The sequence below is a fragment of the Tachyglossus aculeatus genome, chromosome X1, assembly GCF_015852505.1.
Source record: "Tachyglossus aculeatus isolate mTacAcu1 chromosome X1, mTacAcu1.pri, whole genome shotgun sequence".
Taxonomy (NCBI): Eukaryota; Metazoa; Chordata; class Mammalia; order Monotremata; family Tachyglossidae; genus Tachyglossus; species Tachyglossus aculeatus.
Window position 1 is genome coordinate 91,150,881 of NC_052101.1, and position 25,120 is coordinate 91,176,000.

Sequence of the window (25,120 nt, forward strand, 5' to 3'; positions counted from 1 at the left end):
ATTACAACTACCCTTATTCCCACATTCAGTTGTGTCCACTTTTAATCACTACACTTTAAAAGAGAAGTGAAGAAATTGAAGAGGATCTAAAGGGCAGCCAAAAAATGAGGATGGAAAATAGGCCCTATGAGGAAACCTTCATGGAACAGTGGCTGCTTCAGCTGGAAAAAGACAAGAGTTTTGTAAGAGTTTTGATGAAAACTCTTTTTCTTCCAGTCCACGAAGGTCTGAACAAAAGCAAGGTGAATTACATTGGCACAGAAGCCAATTCTATGAGACGCAACCCAAGTTAAAACTTCTCAACTGCAGGAGTGACAAAACCCAGGAACAGGTTACTGAGTTCCCGAGGAAAGTTGTGGAGAGTCACCATCCTTACCAACAGCATTTACTAAGTAGCTACTGTGTGGAGCGTTCAGTACTAGCAGCTTGCGGCTGGGTGGTCCAGTGGTAAAAGCATGGGTCTGGAAGTTGGGAGATACTGGTTCTATCTAGTTCTAGCTCTGCTATTTGTCTTGTTGGCGTCTTTGGGTAAGTCTTTTATCTTCTCTGGGCCTCATCTGTAAAATGGGGATAAAATACCTGTTCTCCCTCCCTCAGACTGCGAGCCCTAGACCTCTGACTCGCAAGCCCGTGCTCTTTCCACTGAGCCATGCTGCTTCTCTGTCAGCACAAAAAATAAAACTACAGGAAATGGGTTTAAATTTCAGCCAGAGAGCTATATTAGATATAAGGAAAAACACTGTGATAATACAGATAATTAATTACCAGAACACACTACCAAGAGAGGTTGGGAAATCTTTATCCTGGGAGATCTTTTGAAAAAAAGATAGACAACTATTAGTCTTAAATGGTTCAGGTATAATCCTGCCTGGAGGCAAGATGCTGAACTAGATGAACTTTTGCGATTCCCTCCAATCCTAGCCATCTACGATTCCACGAATTGTTCTCTTTAAAGGGTATGAAACATTCCAAACAGTTTTACAAGTGCACACAAAATTCGACTAACCCACAATTTTCTGACTAAACCTACGCAAGAGAAGCACCGTGGCCTAGCAGCTACAGCACAGTCCTGGGAGTCAGAGGACCTTGGTTCTAATCCCAGCTCCACCACTTCTCAGCCATGTGATACTGAGCAAATCCCTTCTCTGTGCCTCAGTTACCTCATCCGTAAAATGGGGATTACAACTGCAAGCCCCACGTGGGACAATCTGATTAGTTTGTATTCACTCTAGTGCTTAGTAAAAATTATAATAATTGTGGTATTTGTTAAGCGCTCACTATGTGCCAGGCACTGAACTAAGCGCTGGGGTGGATACAAGCAAATTGAGTTGGATGCAGTCCCTGTTCCGCATGGGGCTCACGGTCTCAATTCCCATTTTACAAATAAGGTAACTGAGGCACAGAGAATAATAACGATGGTATTTCTTAAGCACTTACTATGTGCCAAGCTAGAAGCCAAGTAGCTTGCCCAAGGCTACTCAGCAGACAAGCAGCGTGGCTCAGTGGAAAGAGCACGGGCTTTGGAGTCAGAGGTCGTGGGTTCAAATCCCGGCTCTGCCAATTGTCAGCTGTGTGACTTTGGGCAAGTCACTTAACTTCTCTGTGCCTCAGTTCCCTCATCTGTAAAATGGAGATTAAGACTGTGAGCCCACTGTGGGACAACCTGATCACCTTGTAACCTCCCCAGCACTTAGAACAGTGCTCTGCACATAGTAAGCGCTTAATAAATGCCATTAAAAAAAAACAAGTAGTGGAGCTGGGATACAATGCCTGAACATGTAAGCATTTAAATACCACAAAAAAAGCAAGGGGCTACATACAAGACTATTACAATCTACAAAAAAGTGCACTACCAACTTGACAACATACCCTTTAAAGTTCAGGGTGTACAAAAAAGTGTGGGTGTGCCCTAGTAGATCAAGGTGTGTCTGGGTGTGGAGACAGTGGGCAGGGCTCCCAAACTGACATGGATGGGGGGTGGGGGGGCGGTGTGGAATGAATCGTCAGATCCCTTGATTGGTTCAGTCAGGGGGCTAAGAAGCTCAGTTCACCACCTCCCATCTCTTGCTGCCCTGGAAGAACGGAGTGAAATGGGGAAATCTGAGCGGGGTCAGGAGGCCTGGGCTGCAAAGTCTTCATCCCCTTCTGCCCTTGGGGAACTGCACTGCCCCACTAATAGGCGGCAGAGTACAAGAAGGGAGGGAGAGTGCCATGGCAAAAGTTTTGTAAGCAGAGTGAAATTTTGAAATCACTGCACATCTTTCTCCATTCTCCAGCTCGCACTCTTTTTTCCTTGCTAGCTAATCCTCTAACAGTAACTAGTGCTCGTCTTGCCCGTCTCCCTCCCCTCATTCATACTTTTCTTTGGGTCTTTTCATTCATGCAATTCAATCGTATTTATTGAACACTTACTGTGTGCAGAGCACTGTACTAAGCACTTTGGAAGAGTACAATACAACAACAAACAGACACATTCCCTGCCCACAACGAGCTCACAGTCTAGAATTCACTGCCTCCCCAAATTGGCCAGACTTCAGCTTTCCCCCATCCATTTCTTATAATAACAATAACAATAATAACAATAATAATAATAATAATGGCATTTATTAAGTGCTTACTATGTGCAAAGCACTGTTCTAAGCGCTGGGGAGGTTACAAGGTGATCAGGCTGTCCCACAGGGGGCTCACAGTCTTAATCCCCATTTTAAAGATGAGGTAACTGAGGCACAGAGAAGTTAAGTGACTTGCCCAAAGTCACACAGCTGATAAGTGGCAGATCTGGAATTTGAACGCATGACCTCTGATTCCAAAACCCGTGCTCTTTCCACTGAGCCACGCTGCTTCCCATCTCCCCATCTTTATCTCCCCATCTCGCATCTCCCAACTGCCACTTCAACAATTTTGTGAAACCTCTGAGCTTCAAGTACTTATAATCCCCAGTAAAACTTAATATGTGCTTAACTTTAATAATCAATGGTATTTATTGATCACTTACTGTGTGCAGAACACTGTACTAAGCACATGGGAAAGTAAAATATAATGGAGTTGGTTCCCTGCCCACAAAAAATTCAGAGTCTACAGGGGGAGGCAGACATTAAAATGAATTATGGATGTATACTTAAGTACTGTGAGACTGAGGGTAGGGTGAATATCAAGTATCAGAGCAGCATGGCGTTGTGGATAGAGTGCAGGCCAGAGGTTCTAATCCTGGCTCTGCCACTTGTCTGCTGTGTGACTCTGGGCAAGTCACTTTACTTCTTTATGCCTCAGTTACCTCATCTGTAAAATGGGAATTGAGACTGTGAGCTCCACGTGGGACAGGGACTGTGTCCAACTTGATTTGCTTGTATCCACCCCAGTGCTTAGTACAGTGCCTGGCACATAGTAAGTGCTTAACAAATACCATAATTATTATTATTCATTATTACATTGATACCTATTTACTTTTATTGATGTCTGTCTCCCCTTTTCTAGGCTGTGAGCCTGTTGTGGGCAGGGATTGTCTTTATTGCTGTACTGGATTTTCCAAGCGCTTAGTACAGTGCTCTGCACACAGTAAGCACTCAATAAATATGATTGATTGATTGAATGAATGAATGAATGAATCAAGTACACAGCCCAGTGCACATGCAACATAGAAGGGAGAGGGAGTAAGGGAAAATGAGGGCTTAGTCAGGGAAGCCCTACTGGAGGAGATATGATTTTTAATAGGACTTTGAAGGGAAGGAGAGAGGGAGGGAGGGAAAGGGAGGGGGAGGGGGAGAGAGGGAGAGAGGGAGGGAGAGAGAGAGAGAGAGAGAGAGAGAGAGAAACAGAGAGAGAAACGGAGAGAGAGAGAAACAGAGAAATAGAGAAAGAGAAAGAGAGAAAGAGAAAGAGAGAAAGAGAAAGAGAAAGAGAAAGAGAAAGAGAAAGAGAAAGAGAAAGAGAAAGAGAAAGAGAAAAAGAGAAAAGAGAAAGAGATGGTCTGTCAGATATGAAGGTTGGAGTTTCAGGCCAGATGGAAGGCCTGGGCAAGGGGTCAGCAGCAAGACAGACAAGATTGAGATACTTCCTTGTCTGTGTAATTTTATCATCTGCCCCCCCCTGTTAGCTTGTAAACTCCTTGAGGTCAGGGATCATGTCTACTAATTCTATTGCACCCTCAAAAGTGCTGTCCACAGTAGGTGCTCAATAAATGTTGATCTGATTCCACCTCTCTGATCTTTGTTCATCCTTTGCTCCCTCTATTTGTAAATCCTTGTTTGCCTGCTTGTCTCCCCCATTAGATTGTAAGCACATTTATTCATTCAATCGTATTTACTGTGCGCTTACTGTGTGCACAGCATTGTGCTAACTGTTTGGAAAGTACAATTTGGCAACAGATAGAGACAGTCCCTACCCGACAACGGGCTCACAGTCTTGGTGGGCAGGGAATGTAGGTTTGGCTTCTGTTCTACTTTCCCAAGTACTTAGCACACTGCATTGCACATCACAAGTGCTCAATAAATACCACTAATCCTACTACTGTTGCTCCTCCTTGGAAGCAGCTGAGCAAGTGGTGAGGGTTTGGGGCCCAAAGAGCAACTGCGTGGAACAGGAAAAAGGAGTAGTTCTCTTCCTTGATAAGGTGGTTCAGTGAGTGAGGTTCTACACTCAGCATAATTAGCATTATTATTCATGACATTTGTTAAGCCATTACTGCGTGAAAAGTAGAGTTCTAAGGCACTGGGGGGAAAAAAGTACAAAGATATTCATTTAGACAGGTCCTTGACTCACAGGGGGTTTATATAATCTAAAAATGGGATGGTGGGGGGTGGGGGGTAAGGAGAGAAAATTGACAACAGTCACAAAAGGAAGGAAACAACAGGGGAGAAAGTACAAAACAATATTGTTCAATAATAATAAAAGTCACAATAGATTACTGCTAGGGGGCATAGTCTTGGGACCAATGATATTTTTATCAAGTTAAAAAAAACCCACAGATCCCAAGAGCAATTGGTTCCATAATCAAAACAAAAAAACAAACCTACTCACAAAGGTGTTTTAATTACAAAGGTCAACTAATCTTTTGACATTTTTCCCTTGATTCTTATAGCCCCCCTCCCCCTTCCCACCCCCAAGATTTTCAAACTATCCCCCTTTCAACTGCATTTTCTTCCTAAAACACAGAATTTATTCTTAGACTGTTTCTGGAGTCCGTTTACCAAAGGAAAATAACAACAGTGTTAAACCAAGGACTGGATACTGAAAGTAAAAACTGTCTCAACAATCTTTAGTGCTGTTATTCAGGTGCTTATTACAAATGTTAATGAACACTTCCCACTGGCAAAAGAGATTAACGTCTTTAAGCATTAGTCAACACTGCCTTTGGCTATACAGGTAAGGGGACCAAATAAGAGATTTCAGGGAGCCAGAAGTGAATCTCTGTCCTACTATAAAAGAACTATATTTAAACATTTTGCAGTATTGTAAAAGCTAGAACCCTTTACTGCTATACAAAGATTCATTCACCTCTCTAATACAGATGGGCACCATGAATAAAAAATCAATTCTAAAGATTGATTTTTTTAAAAAAGACCTAAAGCAAGAAACTCAGGGGAAACCCTTTCTACTCTGATAAAGAATCACAATAATAACACACTTCGTGTGAATCACTCCATCAGGTTTAGAAATGCTTTTCAACTGGAACAGAGTTTATATTTACCAAGGGATACTTCCTAGACTTTCCAAGAAAGTGTTTGTTTGTTTGTTTTTCCTCCCTCACTACAGACCCCTGCATACATCATAAAGAGTCTGCTCAAATAAGGTTATTAATACTTAATAATACTAAATCTGGTTGTACGCTTTTATTCTGTTCTGTTTAAGCAAAGAGTATTCTCCTTTCAACCTACGATTGAAGATTTATCACTGTAATTTCTCATTACCATTCCACTTCTCCGAGGAGACACTAACGTATAGTTTATATATAGCTTGCAATATATGTATGTACAAATGCACACACACACACACACACACACACACACACGAAGCAGCATGGAGTAGTGAATAGAGTACAGGCGTGGGAGTCAGAAGGTCATCCCGGCTCCACCACTCGTCTGCTGTGTGACCTTGGGCAAATCACTTAACTTCTCTGTGCCTCAGTGACCTCATCTGTAAAATATGGATTGAGACTGTGAGCCCCATGTGGGATAGGGACTGTGTCCAACCTGCTTTGCTTGTATCCACCCCAGCGCTTAATACAGTGCCTGGCACACAGTAATTCCTTAACAAATACCATACTAATTATTATCATGTATGTCTTTAGTTTTGTCACTTGTGTTTGCCTCATATCTCCCATTAGAGTCAAAGCTCCTTGAGGGTAAGAATTGTCTTCTAACTCCTCTCATTACTTCCCATAGCATCTGCCCAAAGTGCACCCTTGATGAATATTAGCTGACACACTTTTCGTATTATGACTACTACGGCATAGTAGATAGAGCATGGGCCTGGGAGTCAGAATGCCATGGGCTCTAATCCCAGCTCCGCCACTTGTCTGCTGTGTGACCCTGGGCAAGTCACTTCACTTCTCTGTGCCTCAGTTACCACATCTATAAAATGGGGATTGAAACTGTGAGCCCCACATGGGACAGGGACTGTGTTCAACCCGATTTGCTTGTAATCACCCCAGCGCTTACTACAGTGCCTGGCACATAGTAAGTGCTTAACAAATACCATAATTACGAGTACTAACGAGCTTCCACAATTTAGATTTTTATGACAAATGAATCTTTGTCTGGATGTGATGCCCAAAGAGTAGATAAGCAACAATGAGAATGAACTTGAAGTCAGGGCTTGATTTCTGGGCAACAGCAATTACCAAAGGGGCAATCACATCTGAAGACAAATTGAGGAGACAAAAGGCCTTGGAAGTTAGCCTCTTGAAGTCTACTGCCCCCCAGTTGGGCTTTTTGTTTTTTGTTGTTGTTGTTTTACTAGGCAGTAAGAAACACAGGGGCCAGCTTTATGGAGGTGATGGTGGCAATGGACTTCATAGCCAGCAGAAGCTATTCTTCCCAGAAGTCCTGACTGTGCCATCTTGACAGTCCTAACAAAATCCTAGCAGCATTGCCACTTTGGCACTAAGCTCAGAGGGGGCCGGGTAAAGGGGAAGGGTGCAGAGCCAAACTGTCCAGTCCCCTCAGCAAGGATCCCAACCACTCTCAAATCCTTCCTAGTCCTAGGGCCTGGGTCCCTCTCCTTGCCCCCGACCTTGCTCCTGTCAGGCCCAGTGCCTAACTCAGTTTTTTGTTGTGGTCCAGATCCCAGGATCTAACCTCTTCCTCCCCTCCTCCCTTCCACTGTAACCCAGCCCTCACTCCTACCAAAGCAGGGGAAATGGGAAAAATGGGGCAACAGTAAGGATATGCGGGAGGCTTGGGACTCCCATGTAGAGTGGGGACCTGAACCACCCCACAAAACATAAACCCACATTCACATACGAAAGTCACCCCACATATTCAGTCAATTGCATTTAGGGAGCACTTAGTATGTGCAGAGCACTGTACTAGGCGCTTGAGTACATGCCTATGCCTAAAATGACAAGCCAGCAGCACTTACAGCAAGAAGGTAATTTTGTTTTTCGTATCACTCCATAGTGATGCCTGGGAAACCAGGCAGACCTGCTGCTAACCTTCAAAAATTGTAAGAGAATGTGTTGTGTCTGTTGGAGAAGTTCATAATACAAATGATTAGTAATACTACTTAGTCCTTACATTTCAGGGATTGTGCTATATGCCCTTCACGTCAGCAGTTTTGACCCTTGTGACAATATTCCACGGTAATTGAAGAGTTAGCTCTAGAAGGGTATTGCACTATTTCCTTTTAAAATTTCTCAACCAAGATTAGTGTGATGTTGCTATGATTTTTTCTGTTGCTAAGATTTGCCCGAGGTACAGACTGACCTACTGCAAACAAAACATTGTAAGTAGGTGGTAGTCAAATACACTACTATAAATTAGGTGTATTCAAATATTCTTTTCCAGCAAAGCTTTCTTTTGAAAAATAACTTTTCAAAAAAATGTTGCCTACCCATCTCCTTTAAGATAAACATATCACACTTTATTCTCTACTTTTAAAATGCAGTGAGTTAAACCATGACCTACCCTAGTGATCCTTCTATCTGCAACTACCCCATCAAGACTTACACTTATCCCCAAACCAATTCCGCTTCCTCCTGCTTCCTCTAGAACAACACTTCACTGGGTTTCCAGTTGCTGTTTTCTGTTATCACACACTTCACACTTAAAAGCCATTTACCCATTTCTACTCGACTCCAAAAAACTACTATATGATTTGGGGAAGTTGGGAGGATGGGAACGGGAAAGAATGGTTTAGCACGTCATAATATAACTATCCACAGCAATCTGGAACATAATTGGACCTGATGATACATTTTTATTTAAGGAGAACTTAAAAGAAATACACACACACGCAAATCATATTCTTTGTCATGTGGTCTCATATCTTTAAAGGACTGTGTCATGGTCATTTTGGACTGCACAAATTAGAGAATGCAAGGAGAAATACATAGTAAAGACTTAATTGTCAGTATACAGGGCTTGTGCTGCACAGGGCAGCATCCACAAAAGCAGACAAAAGGTTCAGTGTGTACTACACAAAACACTTAGCCCTAGATTAGAGAGTCTTGAAAGACTGAAATACACTGAACTTAACCGTAGCCAAAGAAGTTTAGCTATTTTAAATAATGCAAAAATCACACCTGGTTAGTAATTATAGCACTACATTTGTATACATGGTTGACTCTTACAATTCTTTATTAGGGCCACCTCTCCCATGTTTTGCAAATACCCCACTCTTTATAAATCTTGCTAGCTGTTTTCCAAGAACAAGACTGTAATGAGAACAGAATACAACCGTATATTTGCATTACCATTATCTAGTCATTTCAAGGGGGATTTTTCATCATTAACATGACAGTAAAAATGAGATGATGCTATGATTCCGGTCTCAGAAAGTATAAACTCAAAGACAGTAATATTTTTCTTAAAAAAAGAGAAGCATGCTCCACAGTATACTGACCTGCAGACTGTTAGAACAATTCAGAAACGAAAATGCTTTCCACGCAGTGCAGCTCATCAGTATAGGCAATGATCTACAAAAGGGAAAGTATGTTGTAATTGACACATCTTTCTACTGAGGGAATACAGACAAGTCTACTATTCAGAGAAGTACCGCCTTCTGCATTGCGCAATACACAGGGAGGCATGTACATTGAACTTTTGCAGGAATCATGCATTATGTAGTAGCTTGATAAGAGGGCCCGGTGGTGTGGTCAGAGATTTCTAAACCTAATCTCGGCCCCTTTTGCCTCATCTCATGCTCCCACTCTAGTCAGTTCTCTAGGCAACTTCCATCACCCACAACAGTCCCCCATTTTTCCCAAACCACCCCCCTCCTCTTGTTTGCCGTCACTTTGGGGGGAAGTGCTCTAATCCTAGGAAATTCTAGGTGAGAACTTTCACCTCTCCCAAACCTCTTCCTAGAAACCGCCCCCTTCTTGGAGTCCATTTCATGATCACCAAGCTAGGACGTTAAAAAAAAAAAGGCAAAACCCAAAGGCTAAAAGCAAAAAGTGATCAATGAAGACCATGTAGAATTTGTAGATACACTAGAGATGCCACTTCGGAATGTGAGCTCCTCGAGGGCAAAAATGATCCGTGTTTGGTTGGTAAATCATGTGACATATCACGGGTCTGCAATAAATATTAAACCACTACAGGCAGCATCAGCAAGCCCAGTCCGTGCCAGAAGGTGGCACCGCAATCAACCTGTTAGCAGGACTCAATAAACACACGCATCCACTCACTGGTAACCAGGAAAAAAAAATCCAGCTTGACCAGTGGAACATACTCTTGGCGGTGGATAAGCATTGAGGGGAGACACCAAACACACTCAATAAGCAGAGAAGCAGAGAGCATCCGACAAGGCCTCCAAGAGATCACTTCTGATTAAGTCCCCCTTTCCTCTTCTCCCACTCCCTTCTGCATCTCCCTGGCCTGCTCCTTTTTTCCTGGCCCCTCCCAGCCCCACGGCACTTATGCACATATCTGTAATTCATTCATTTACATTAATGTCTGTCTCCTTCTCTAGACTGTAAACTCACTGTGGGCAGGAAATGTGTCTATTGTTATATTATACTCTCCCAAGCACTTAGTACAGTGCTTTGAATGAATGGAAGTTGCAATTTGGTTCCACCAGAAAACTAAGCCAACAACCCTGGAGCTCTACTGGCTGGCCCTCAAGCCTCTAGGGTAGCAAAGCTTGTGCTGGGGGGGTGGACCACTTCCATTCCATAACTGGTGATGCTTCCAGGTTCGAAGCACAGCTCCTGAGAACTTCACGGAAATTCCCTCATCACTCTCCCTGACCTTTACTTGAGACGTGGCTCATAGAGGGAAGCCTGGGACCACTGTGCAGATCCTAAGAGTAGCCACTCCAATGAGGAAATGGCAGGGGCTGCCTCACAGCCATCACTCTTGGAGGTGGCGGGGAGGAGGGGACCCAGCGTGTGCTCTGCCTCTTTGCTTCCCTCCCCTTTTTTGGTGTGCTAAATGGTCACTCTGGTAACAATGGGTACAGTATTATTTGCTTTGGGTACATAGAATATATGTTTAAAGATCAGCGGTCTTATTAATGGGTTTGTTTTTCACTTTTTGCATTTCATTTTACTTAGAGAACCAATAGAAACCGGTGAAGTTGAGCCCCTAATATTCATGTGCGCTCTCGATATTGTCATACGTACTTCACAAACACTGAAGGATTCATTCAGAAGTCAAGAAAAATTTATCTTCCCCTCCGCCCCAGTTCTTTGGCCAAAGCCAGGTTTATGACTTACCATTTGATCACGACCCTCCTATTTTACACCATGTTCCACAAACGAATAAAACATCAATACGGACTAGACAGAAGCCTCCAACTGCCCCCAAGTAAATGGTTAAAACTCCCCTAAGCAACCACAGTAAACATAGAGAGAAAGAGAGTTGTCCTTCATAGTCAAAGAACATCTCCTTACCCTAGCCCCCGATGGTGAAGTTCACCTTATGAGTGCCTGCGTGGCTCAAAAAGCTAATCCACACCGGGCACGCGAAAAGGCCATCCAATGTTGTGCTGTCATGTTTGATGTTTGCAGTGCCTGGTGTTGTTTCCTCTTTTGCCTCCTTGTCTCTCTTTCCATCCAAAGCTTTTGCTCAAAGAGAGCTACTCCCAATTAAACAACCATTTTCTTGGAGTTTTAACAGTGATTTTAGAAACACTATTTCTCAGTTCCATTCTGATACCCAATAACGAATGGTGTTTGCTCTGATGGACGTTTTCAAAAATTCAAAGGGTAAAACTGAATTATATATGTCTGTAACGTATGTACTTCAGAAAGAGGTAAGAAACACCAGCGTTAAGTCAAAGCCAAGTTAAAGTCCTAGACACCAGGTAAATGACACAGGGAAATCAAATGCAGTGAAACCATTAACAAGTAATAATTATAAAACTGTAAAAATAATTCTCAAGCATTAAACACCTCTGTTCTTAATACTCTCTGGTTTTCAGATTCCCTTCTATTTTTAACCACCTTTTTATACACACTGGGTGAGAATGCTATCGTCACTTTAACAAGCCAAAAAGTGTTTGGGCATAACTTTTATTGTGTCCTGCTAACCGCAAATCATAACGTATCTGTTGTGCCATTATTACTTGCAGCTAAGGAAGGACAACCTCAATGAAAGGAAACCTTAAACCATGATTGAGGGTAGGCAAAGTACAGTCTTATAAAATTAATTTTTAGAATATGCCAATAATCGAGAATGTAAATCAAAATTTAACATCTTTTTTGAAACAAACGTTTTCTCCCGCCTTCCCATTTTCCACAAGCATTTTTTGCCAACACGGAACTGGCAACATAAGTGAACGATTCAATTACAGAATGAAGTCACACACAAGTTGGGATCAATGAAGCCTTGCCAAAAAAGAACAAGTGATAGAGCAACAGTCACTAAACTAATTATGCTTCTGTTGAGCCATTCAATCGACACTTTCAGGTACAGAAGTATGGTCAGCAGCCGTTTCTTTCAAATCTCCACTTTCTCGTCATGGGAAGCCAAAAACACAGGTTACTCACCTGTAGTAGCAGTTCTCTGAAAGTGTGGTGGACACCAGATCAAATCATGGTGTGAGCTCCATCTCAGCCTCTGTTTCCAGCCTCTCTGCTGGCTGGGGCCCTTGAGACTGGATTTTCCCATCCAGGCACGTAGCCCCTCCCCTCCAACCGGGGCTCACATATGGCTCTGGCCGGCAGACCCCACTTTCGCGACGTCCGTGGCAGAGTAGGTCCCAAGAAAATAAAGCATATGATTAGTGGTACCGCGGTATGGCTGGAGTTTGTCTAAGCAGTGGGAAATCTGAGTGGCAGGAAATCTGACTCTGGTGCGCTAGCCACTTTTAGGGAACTGCTATTACAGGTAAGTAAATGGCGTTTCTCCAAAAGCGAGTAACAACCAGATCAGATCATGGGCTATTACACACCTTAATCCCCCCTCGGTGGAAGGGGGGAATTATATGAGGGAAGGCTGATGGAGGACAGGCAGCCCAAATTGGTTCTCTCTCCTGTGGATGGCATTCGGGCAATAGTGCTCAACAAATGTCCACACAGGGGACAGGAGGACATCTTGTACCGATCTGCTGGTGGATTGTCCCTCGGTGCTACAAATGAAGGTGGCCCATGCCCTGATGGAGGGAGTAGCGGCTGTCCCTTGGAAGTATGGGCCTGGTCAGTTCTGGCAAAGGAAACGCAATCCAACAGCCAGCAGAAAATGACTTTCTGAACAGCTCTCCCCCACCCCCTCCACTCAGTTAGAGTGGAAGGACGCGAACAAACATCTAGTGGGACACTCTCAGACTGCGTGATCATTACAGATAATGAGTGATGACCTGTTCCGCGAGGTTGGGAGAGAGGAGCTGTACGTTCTCCTGGCTTACGTGACGGTCTGACACTACCTTAGGGAAGAAATTTGGGTTGGTATGGAGTATGAGCTTGTGGAATTGGGGATCTAACAAAAGTGATCGAAGCTCAAAGGTCAAATGGACTGAAGTGACTGCCACCAGGTAGCTGATCTTCCACGACAAGTGCTTGAATATGCCCCAGTGGGTTCGAATGGGAGATATGATAGTTGTGTGAGCACTACGTTGGGTATCTAACAAAAGTGATCAAAGCTCAAAGGTCGAATGGACTGAAGTGACTGCCACCAGGTAGTCGATCTTCCACGACGAGTGCTTGAATATGCCCCAGTGGCTTCGAATGGGAGATATGATAGTTGTGTGAGCACTACGTTTACATCCTAAGGTGCAGAAGGTGTGCACCTTGGGGAATGTAAGTGGTTGGGTCCCTTCATGAACCCAGTGATGAGGGGTATTTCCCCCTAGTCTCTTCCCATCCGCCTGTCCAGGGAAAGTTTACCATGCCACTGGGTGTACTTTGACAGAGGAGGTCTGGAGAACGGATTGGCTGAGATGCACGAGGTGTTTCAGGGGATCCTAGCGTTGGCTGGATATGGCCACTTCTGGTATTACTGGCACCCATTCCTGATCCAAGTCAATTCCTTGGTGTGAAGGGATTTGGCGTCGTCCCCTACAGCCTTTTCTCACACACTAGGATTTGGATGCCTAGTACCACCTGATCTTTGTTGGTATGTGAGAAAAGGGGTGGGGGGAGGTGTAGGGGTGGTTCCAAAGCCCATCCTTCAAGGAACTGACAATGTGGTCCCCTTTATGCCCCCCACCCCCAGGCGAATAGTTCCTTCAGTGGAAACTGGGAAGCTTTGCCTTTTCTTCCCTTGCAAATAAGTCTGCTTCCGGGGTGTCCCATTTCCAGAAGAGGAAGGTCACTGTTGCATCGTGTAGGTATTTGCTCGCGCGGGGCATCAGTTGGTGTATTTTCCTGGCCTTACAGGCGAAAGACGATGAAGCTCCCACAGTGTTGTCTCACTCATGACCAAACAGTTCTGTCTCAATGTGTAATTTTCATCATACTACTGAAGAATAAGGGAGAGTTCTTCCCATAACATGTCTGTTCTAAGTATAAGATGGTCCATGTTGATGCACGTAGATTTGTTATAGGAAGTGACAGTTGTAATGATAACTGTATCCGTTAGGCGCTTATTATATGCCATTCACTCTAAGCGCTATGGTAGAAGATAACGAGGTCAGACTCAAACCCTGTCCCACCTACAGTAAGTAGGAGGGAGAACAGGTACTGAATCCCTAATTTTACAAATGAGGAAACAGACACAGAAAAGTTAAGGGACTTGCCCGAGGTCCCGCAGCACACAAATGGCAGGGCTGGGATTAGAACCCAGTTCCTCTGACTCCCGAACCCAAGTTCTTTCCACTAGGGTCCGCTGCTTCTGCATTGGCGCGCCTGCGTCGATCAAGCTGGGTGTTTTCTAACATAATTTTTCCATACCACAAAGTTCTTCAAGAACACAACTGCTGCATTATTGAAGTGACTATCCCTTGAAGGTTTCTTCACAGGTAAGTACGTTCCTCCTTGCTTGATGAGGTAAAATATGGTGACCTGGTTATTGGTCTGAACAATGGTTCCTTTCCCTCGCAGTCTATCTTGGAAAGAGAGTAAGACCCAATGGGCAGCCCCCTCGTCCAGAATGTTCATGCTTAATAGTTGGCTTTCCCATCCTCTGAGTTATGTCCACGGTGACAATCACCTCAGGGTCTGGCTCTAGGAACGGATGTTCCCGGCCAAGATTAGTTGGTTCTTTCTATCAATCCAGCAGGAACTTTTGCAGACACGGAGCAATTGGAATGCACTACCCTAGGTGGTACTTGGCATTTTCCGTAATCACGTTTAGGCTGTCCTTTCACCTCTTCTGAGAAAGGCACTCATTCTGATCATGTGGATGCGTGTCTCTAGGAAGTCCAAGCACTGTAGCCGGGTCAGCTGGGGCTTCCTTAGGTTTCACTTAAACCCAAAGATACTGAAGGAGTGACAATGTTCATCTCAGATCTTCTGTTGCCCTGGGCCCTGACCTAGCATTTAACAGCCCATCATCCATGTATGGGAAGAGTATCCTCTGCCTCCATAACTGTGTTACTGAACCTGCAAGGCATTCTTTGACTACCCAGTAGATTGTAAGCTCCTTGAGGGGAGGGAATATATGCCTTGCTTCTTTGCACTCTTCCAAGCACTTGGGACAGTGCCTAGTATTCAGTAGGCAATTCAAGAAGTACCACTGATTGACTGAAGACCAGAAGACCAACATCAGGCCAAAAGGGAGGGCTCTGGACCGGTAATATTTTGGCCTTACCACAAATCAAAAGAATCTTCGGTGGTATGGCTGGATTTCAAAATGTATGTACCCTGTAGACTGTAAGCTCCTTGTAGGAAGGGATTGTATCTACCAACTCTGTTGTAATCGTGTTTTCCCAAGTGCTTAGTCCAGTGTTCTGCACACGGTAAAGTGCTCGATAGATACCATTGATTGACTTATGTGACTCTGAGGACCAAGTGGCCCAGCCCATCCCCCTGTCTAGGACTGGGAAGGTCTTTCTGAGAAACCATTTGGAACTTTTCCTTAAGATGAGGTGTTTTGATCTGAGATCTAGGATTCCACTTCTTGGAGAAGCAGAAGTAGAATCTCTGATCTCTGGCAGTGGAGGGACCTGCTCAATTGCCCTCTTGCGCAGGGGACCCCAAATCTTCCTCCTAATCGTGAGAGGGTCCCGATTCCTCTTGGGAGATTCAGGGGGATGTTACTGGTTTTGGTGAGAAGCAGAGCAATATCCCAACCTGACTGACTGTTGGAGGATCCAGAGGAGATGGGGTAAGGACAGAGGTGAGCAGGTCCAAAGTGTTGGACATCCTACGTCCGTCAACTGCCTTGGTGTTAGTGCCCCGACGGGCCAAGGTTTGGGGGTTCTAGTGGATAGCACTGTTACCACTATCACCTGCCTGCTGCTTCTACCAGTTGACGCTAAAGCTTTTTGTTAAGGAGGGCATGGCATCAGGTAGTCATAGACATCTTTAAAGACACCGAAGCCACCCCTGCTGAATCCACACCTACTGGCAATTACTGGCTCTCTAAATGAGCCTTGGATCTTAGCGTGCATCTTTTCCTCCTTGCTTTACCGTCTGCTGCTTTTTCTTGCCCGAACAGCGATTCAGGGATGCAAGAGCACCTGTATCTAGGTGCTCCCGGGTTTCCTTGTTAAAGTTGGATCGTAAGTTCCTCAAAGGCAAGGCCCACATCTTTTAGTTCTGGGGTATGTTGCTAAGCACTTAGTACGGGGTTCAGCGCACAGTAGGTGCTCAATAAAAACAGTTGTTGATAAAGTGGCCGCCTTGCAAACACATTTGTTTTTCCATTTCCAACACCCTTAGGTTGGCCGTGGGCCAGGCTCTGGGGGACTTAGTCATGGTCTTTAGAAGGTGGGTGTGAATGGATCCCTTTAGCAGTTTGGGCCTCTAAGAAGAGCCCATCTCACCTTCTTCACCTGTTTTTTTTTTAATGGTATTTGTTAAGCATTTACTCTGTGCCAGGCGCTGTACTAAGTGCTGGGGTAGATACAAGCTAATCAGGTTAGACACAGTCCCTGTCCCTCGTGGGGCTCACAGTCTTTAACCTCCAATGACAGCTGAGGTAACTGAGACCCAGAGAAGTGAAGTGACTTGGCCAAGGTCACAGCACAAACAAGTGGTGGAGCCGGGATTAGAACCCAGATCCTTCAGACTCCCAGGCTCGTGCTCTATTCCCCTAGGCCATGTTGCTTCTCCATCTTGTCCCACAGGGTTTTCTGGTGCCAAGCCAAATCATCCTGTAACCGACTGATGTCCAGATGGTGGAGGGAGGTCAGCCTTTTTATTTTCCAGGCTAAGCTCTCTATGGTCACCACTGGTTTATCAATTTCCTCCACGCCACACTCTTGACAGCATCTGAAGCAACGAGGACCCTCCGGGTCATTTTGCTCAGGGCTGAGCGGAAGAGTAGACTGCTTCAGTCGTCTTGAGTCCGGGACACACCTTCCCTGACTTACTCCACCTGGCCATTTGAGATTCCATCCTCTACCATACCGCTGGGGTGTGCGCGTAAACCATGCTAAACAAGTTATAGGAGTGCTGGTGGTTTTTCTTAATCAGGCTGGTGTGTTCATTACTTATGCTAATAATAATTGGCACATCCCTTTCCCAGGTGGGAGTCAGGACAGAGGTCGTCCCTTTGTGACTTTTTTTTTTTACTTTCAGTTTTAGTTTGTAAGCAGATCAAGGCTTGCAATGCCTCTTGCTGTGAACTGCCACCTCGGAGTGATAGCCTGATCCCCTCGCCCCCTGTTAAGGGGCAAAAGTGAGACGCACAGGTCAGGGCACGGACGGGGACCTCTGGGAGAGCGGGGATGATGGAGGCAGGGTGTAGGAGGAAAGCAGCCCGCGCCCACGGCTGCAACAGCAGGTACCCCTCCCCCCTCCCCAGAGCATCTCTGCCAAGGCTCCACTGAGGGGCAGAAGGGGGCCCAGTGTGGGAGGAAGGGACCCCTGTCCCATGCCACCTGAGAATCCTTGCCCAAGGGAGTTCCCCCTTCTCTCGGAGTCATGGGCCAAATGAGAGAGGGTAGGTACATTTACACTACCTCTTCCCTCACTGGCAGAGAGGTCTCAGGTAGGGAAGGACAGAAAGGAGGACAAAGACTTACCTTGAGTTCGAAGATAGAAGAAAGCTGAAGATCATTCCTCTGAAGCAGAGAGAAAGTGGGGTCTGCCGGCTGGAGCCACATGTGAGCTTCGGTCGGAGGGGAGAGGGCCACACATCTGGACAGGAAAATCCCGTCTCTGGCTCCAGCCGGCAGAGAGGCTGGAAATAATCCGGAAACGAGAGGCTGAGATGGAGCTCATCCCATGATTTGACCAGGTTGCTACCCACTTTTGGAGAAGCATTCCGCTAAAGAATAATTTACAAGAGGAAATTGTCATCTTTAATAACAGTGAAAATGCTTCGGGGTGCTTTGCGCTACTCAAGTTCACAGTTCATCAGAACTAGATGGCTTCTCCAGCTATGATAGAGTCCGTTAAAGACAGCATGCCCCCCTTACCTGCTTCTGACCACCTCTCCTCCAACAAAAGTTGCAGGAAAACACACAAAAGCTTCTAACCTGGTACAGGCAGTCCTCAGTTTAAGATGTTTTAAGTTAAGATGAACAGCGCTTGTATTTCTAAATGCATTGCATTTCAGCTTTACAACACATCGGTTCTGACTTTACAACACTAGCCTCCCTTATGCCTCTTAGTTAGTGGGGCACAGATGGGGGGAGGGGAGAGGGGGGCAGCAGAAGAGCCAAGTGGAAATGGAGCCAAAAAATTAAAAGAGGTGGAGGAAGAGAGGGAATTACTTGATCACCAGACAGAATAACCAGGGAGGATCGATACGTCCACTTTTCTTCCAATGACATAAAAATCTGCTATCTTATCACGAAACCTCGTTAACTCAATATAAATACATTGACATACTTACGTTACTCAACTGTAACTGGCTGAGGATATAATTTAGGGTCTTTTTAGTAAAAATCCAACCACAGTTCAAGAGGTACAAATCCCCCGTTTACAGCACTGTTCCAATAACAAAATTGGTTTTAACTTCAGATGCAGTTTTCAGGAATCAGTTGTGTCATAAGTCTGAGGACTTCCTGTACTAGTCTTAGGAAAAGTTACACCAGTTGTTGTTGAATATTTGAGAACGCACAACATTCTTCACTGACCACACAACACCGCCCCTGCTCTCGGAAAACAAACTTAATACACTTCACAAATACTACATGTTCTTCCATTAAAGCTGGATGACTTTTATAGTGAGTTTTAGCTATTTTGGATTTGCTTTACTTACTATTTTACTTTTTATTTCAACTTTGGTAAATGAGACAGGCATACAAGCCAACCCAATCAGTATCTTGACAGTGAATCTTTCTTTGCGGGGGTGGGAGGAAGAGAAGGGGGAGGGTAAAGCCTGTATGTTAACAACATTCTTTCTTGAATTTATAAAAGGGTCTGGTTCATAGATGCCCATTCCTGAATGAGTCCCTCGTTCTTTCAAATGATTCAACTACCCGCTACTCAAACCTACGTTTGAATTTTTCCTGTTTCATTTCATCAACCACCTTGAGCTTAGCTGACTGCAAACACATGAACCCCTTCACCAGAGAACCAACAGGGGTTTAAGCTCGAGTATGTTAATACAAAGACTCCCATGAGCCCCCGGTTCAACACTTAAAGTATCAGCTCAACTGTTCATCCTTTTAGAAATGACACATCAAGTACAATACTGTTTGCTGTTCACCGTTCAAGGCCTTTCAGGCAAGTTTGATGAAGTGTCTGTTCTGAACATTAAAGACCATGAGGAGCATAATAAAGGATTATCCCATAGCTTTTGGCTAAAATGCCATTTCTGCTCTCCCAAAGATGGTTGAGTCTGAATGACAGGAATGGTTGTATAAAGTTTGTGAAGCTCTAGAAGAGCGGTATATTTTTTTCATCTGTACCTCCTACTTTTCTGGCACTGCAAACTAACTCACTTCATTGAATGGCAGTAATGGCTGCCTAAATTTTGTGAAGCTCTGGAGGCATGAGAGTATTTTTTTTAATCTGCCGTAAAGTACCTTGTACTTTTCTGGCACTGCAAGCTAAATCGCATTAGAGTCTAAATTCACCCTGATGACTAAAACTTAGTATTACCTATTAACACTGAATCCATCCTATTTTTTCAATGTACTGTATTCTCTAATGACATATGGGAGGCTTCATGCTTTTCCAAACATTCATAACTACCAATAACCATTTTCCTGAAGATCAGGAAAGCAAAACTCTCTTTTAACTTTGCTCTGTCAAACAGAATATAATAAAACTCTTCAAGAGGGTAAAACATATAGTACGGTCAAAATTAACGGTTTCTTTTTAACTCACTTCATTGACGGGAGACGGTTTCTTCAAAGTGCAAATAATCGCTGTGTAAAAATCCACCTGGGACCATTAAGCAGCCATAACTTTCAGGGATCCCTCTGGGAACATCAAACACCCCACCTTGTTAATACTTAGTGGTTAACTATCGGGCTTGTTTGTTCCTTTTCTCCCCCAAGACTAATTCAGCCACAGAACCCTGCCCCATCATAACAGATTAAAACGTGCCCGTGTATAACCATTATTCTTAAAGTCGCCGACATCTCAAAGAAAACTCAAGATGGTCTTTTTCGGGAACCACTTGGCCACAACCGTTTCGCTGCCACCACGTCCCCGCCCGCGAGACCCCGATTTCTCATCACACATCTTTGCAAAAACCTCCCCGCATCGCAGAAATCAAGCTTTCGAGGCAGTAGCAAAACAACCTCTGGCAATCAAAACAAGACAACTCATTCCACCAGAGAGGCTTCGCTGGGAGGGGCGGAGGGGGGCGAAACGCTAAGCTGAGGGTTTTTTGTTTTGGTTTGGGCTTTTTGACGAAGAAAACTATTTTCATTGCAATCCACGGGTCCTTAAACGCTACACGTCGACTAAGGGAGCGGAGCAAGAGAGGGGCAACCCCGCCGGAAAAAGAAGGCGGGTCGGCAGCTGAGCTGATTGTAATACATCCACATTTGCAACAGTTCTGCACGCGGCGCCAGGAGCCCGCCATCTGACAGCCCAGGGGACAGTTTTCCCCAAGCGTGCAACATTACGGCTGCAGATGGAGTTACCTTCGGGTCCTTTCCCCGGCCCAGAAGTCCGCAGCAGCCGCCGGGACCGCCTCCCAGCAGATTGTCGTCCCCAAGTCTCCGGCCTAGGGGGGTCCGTCCCTGTGGCCGGGACAGGCGCAAGGGAGAGCCAGAGGCACCTCCCCCCTAAAAGGGTTTGTCCCGGGGGCTCTCCACCCCTTACTGTCAGGACTCGCTCGTTTACAATACGCAGAGAAGGTGGTTTGATAAACTGGAGGGAGGAGGGGGGGGAGCCCTTAGGGCCTCACCTTCCACCCAGGTTCCAGAAGATCGGAGGGAAGGGAGCAAAGACGTGAAGCTCCGAAATCGTTGTGGACGCGGGGACGACGATCCCGCAGCCCTACAAGGAGGATTTCCCCGACCGCAGCGCGCTGGATGGGGGATGGGGAGGCGAACAGCAGCAAAGACGCGCCTCTCTGCAGCAGGGGCGGAAATGAAGGGTGCAAGGTGCGGGGAGAGGAACTTTGACGGCTTGGCTCTACAGAACTAGAGGGGTCGGGCCCCCCGAGCCCCGATGCCAGGGAGGGAGCACACAGCGGGAGGCTCTCGGTCCACCCTCGGCCGCTCTCCTTTCCCAAGCTGCGGCGCCGCAAGCTCCCTCCTCACTTTTTTTCGCTGGGAGTTGCGGCGCCGCTGACCGCGGCCGAGAGAAGTAGAACGGGGGAATCGAGGATCGGGAAAAGCGGGAGGGAGAAACAGGGCTGGGAGCGCACCTCGCCTCCTGAGGCAGGAGGAGCGGCTTGGGGCGCCGCGCGCTCAGTGCATCCCCGGCCCGCGCGGCGCCCCAAGCCGCCTCCGATCTTCCGCCCGCGCGCGCGCCGCCGCCCGTTGGCGCTTTTGCCCCGACATCCTGAACGAACCGACTTGCGCTTTCGCTCCTTCTCTGATTTCTCCTAAGCAAAGTTGAGGGAGGCGGTTTCACCCCACCACCCCCACCCCTCATCCATACGCGCGCACACACACCGCGTCCCCTCCCCCAGTACCCCCCGCCACACACACCTTTTTCTCAAACCCCCACCGCCAAACGCGCCGCTGCCCCCCTCAGGCCGCCGAACGAGGGAGGAAAGACAAGCGTGAAGGCCCAGCCGGCAGTCGCTTTTGCCTACCGGGAGTTGATGAGGGTTGGTTTTTTTTTTTCCTCCTTTTCTCTAAGCGCTCGCTCGGCTCCTTCCTGCTGGGCTCAGCGGAGCGGGGCAGCCGGGCTCCTCTCCCCGCCCCCCCCGCCCCTCCCCTCCCACCCGCGCTCCGGCGGAGGCGGCGGCGGCAGCGGCGCTCCGCTCTCCGCCTCATTCCAATATGGCACGGCCGCGCAGAGCGCATGCGCCCGCCGCCCCTCTCGCTTTTTGATCTCCTCCCTTTCCCCTACCCCCAAATACCCGTGCAGAGGGCTTTCGGGGTACGACTTCCCCGCCGCGCCGACATGGGCCCGGAACCTCGTCGCCCGCCCTGGTCTGGGGCTAGCTGCTTTCTCCTCGTCGCCGCCTCTTCTCTTTTCTCCGGGGGCCCCCGCACCTCCCGGCTCCTGCAGTCCGCCTCTGTGGGATTGCTGGGAGAAGAGGCGGGCTTGCATCCCTTCCCGGGTGTAGGGGGACCCAAATGCCCACCTGGTTGGTCTCATGTTTATACCAATTTTCCCTACTCCGGGCGGAAGAGGAGGCAGGTTGCATCTCCCCACCCCCACCCCAGCCGCTCCCCTAAATTCGCAAATCGCCCGAGCCCAAACCTGAAGGTCTCGCTCTTTTCGAACCACCACTGAAGTGGAGGGGTGCGGGGCGGCAGCGATCTTCTCTCCGGGGCCACACTCGGGGTGCCAAGAGAATGACTCCCGAGGCCGCGGGAACGAGAACTCCCTGCGATCACTGGCCCGAAAACGCTGCTGAGGAGAGTCAAGGCGCCTTACTTTGAAAAACTTGGGAGGCGACTTGGAGACGCTGGCCTCCGACTGTCCCCCAACTTGCTCCCGCGGAGGGACTCGGGCCGACGGCACACGCACGTGGTGCCTTCCCTCCCCCTGAAAGGGGGATCCGCGGAAACGGAGAGCTAAGCTCCGCGCCCGGCGTCGCTCCCCTACCTCCGCCCCGGGATGGCCCAGTGTGACGGCGGGGAAGAGCCGCTCCCGGGGTGGGGTCGCTGCGGGCCCCGACGGGGCCGTGGACTGCGCGGGGGGCTCCGGGACCGGTGGCGGCAGGAGATTGTTGCCTCCGCCCCTCCGAGCGGTCCGGACGTGAGATGGGGTCGCCTCTCCCTGCCCGCGGTCCTGCGGAGATTCCCCTCTCCAGCCACTGGAGGGGAGCCGCTCCCCGTGCCAATCGTTGGGGAACGGCGGGCAACCGGGGGGCGCACCGCGGGGAAGGGGGGCGGCTAATGCCCGTTCTGGGCGGAAGCCTTGGTTCCCTGCTGGCCAAATCCTGGTATCTGCTGCCGCTTCAGGGGAGGCCCGTCCCCCGCAGGGTCTCCCTTTCCCGATGCGCCCCGGGGAATGGACCTCGCCGGACTGAGATCCCTGCCAGACCCCCCCATCTCACCATCTCATCGAGGCACGAGTAGCTGGGGGGACCTCGGGGAAAACAAATCCAGCAGTGCAGGCCTGAGGGGAAAGCAGCGTGACGCCTGCCGTGGGACCTTGGGCAAGTCACTTCACTTTTCCGGGCCTCAGTTTCCTCATCTGCGAAATGGGGATTAAGGCCGTGAGCCCCATGTGGGACAGGGACTGTGTCCAATCCGATTTGCCTCTATCCACCCCGACGCTTAGTACGGTGCCTGGCACACAGTAAGCACATTACAAATACCAGAATTATCATTTTTACTATTTAAGTGTTGGGGGGCGGGGCACCTTCGGGATTCCTGCAGTGACTCTTCGTCTTTTCCCTCCTGCGCCCCCCCCCCCACCATCCCAGTGGCACTGGAAAGGAGATACCAAAAGAAGGAGATTGCAGGATTCCAAGTTCCTGGGGCAGGTTGAAACGTGGGAGGGAGGGAGCCGGGGAATATCATCTGGTAACTAACTCCACTTTCTCTACAAAGTAGGGTGTCCGGTGCCTCTCACCTACCTGGCAGGGTCCAGTAAACCCGATTTCCTTTATAACAGAGTTCTCGCTGCAGTGGAGGATAGATTCCATGTCCTCTTGGACACTTTCTCCTTAGGACAGTTCAAGGGTCATACAAAGGCACACGCCACAAAGAATCAAGTGTGCTGCTTTTGATACCCACAAATGATAAATTCCCTGATCCGTCACCAGCACCAAATAGCACCATGCCCGCGGGAGCTGACAATAAATACTTTTGGGGTAGGAGGAAGGTCAGAGGGAGCACAGAAAGGTTTCCCAAAGTCCTCCAAATTCTAGTTTTGGCAGGGCCGGGTGGGATAATCAGCAGGACAGGCTCCTAGGATCTTCCCCCAGCTTCCTCCCCTTTCCAAAGTTAAACTTGCCAGAGCACTTTACAGAAGGGGGAAACTTCTCTGGTGCTGGAAATCCTTGGCCCATGAGCAGAGCACCAATCCAAGCCAAAAGGGAAAGTTCTATACCCTTTAAGAGGAAAGTCCCAGAAAGGGCCAGCCACCCGCTGCTCATCATCATAATCAGTCCTAGTCCTGATAGCACTGAACCCCTGGACTCCAGACTGGTTTAGGCGGTCTGCAGGCCCCTAGTCCGTTTCTCCCGGTAAAGGCAGGATTACACTTAAACCATTGGCTTGGTGTTCAGAAACCACCCAAAAAGCAACAGTTTGATGCCAACATTTCTAGCCATCACAGAAACTCTCTACCAGATGGTAAATCAGCACAGAAATAAGAACTTGGTTTCTTCAACTCCAAATCACAGTCCAAGTTGTGCAGCTCCCATGCCAAGATCAGCAGAATAAAGCCTGCTGAGTTTCCCAAGTTCCTCTTCTGAACCCCCATTCAGTCCTAAATTAGGAATTCTGCTGCATTGCTTCCCTCCTTTCCATCGTGAATAAGTAGCATGTCCTAGTGGTTACAGCATGGGCCTGGGAGTCAAGAGGACCTGGACTTGGCTTCTAATCTCAGCTCCACCACTCGTTTGCTGTGTGACCTTGGGCGAGTCGCTTTGCTTCTCTGTGCCTCAGCTACCTGATCTGTAAAATGGGGATTAAGACGGGGAGCCCCATGTGAGCACCTTAAATTCATTCTTATCTGCTTCAATTCAGCCCTCTCTCCCTGCCCGACAACAATACTTCTCCTTCCTAATTCACTCCTATACCCACCGCCTCCGCCAGCTGTTCCAGGCATTTAACTCCTTTCACAGACCTCCTGTCTCCCCACCGCATCATCTCTTTCCCCTAATGCCCTGGCCACATACTTCATCGACAAAAATGAAACCATCAGGCG

At 47.3% G+C, this 25,120-nt stretch overlaps 1 protein-coding gene across 2 annotated transcripts in view; it reads right to left on the bottom strand.

Moving 5' to 3' along the window:
• Positions 1-14,312, bottom strand: part of SFMBT1 (Scm like with four mbt domains 1) — a 137,897-nt gene extending 123,585 nt beyond the window's left edge. For both annotated transcript variants that reach the window (XM_038772025.1, XM_038772026.1), the window contains exons 1-2: positions 12,152-14,312; positions 9,061-9,133 (exon numbers count right to left, since the gene is read on the bottom strand). The gene's annotated coding sequence lies outside the window, so the exon portion shown is untranslated. The remainder of the gene's footprint in view (positions 1-9,060; positions 9,134-12,151) is intronic.
• Positions 14,313-25,120: the final 10,808 nt, after the last annotated feature.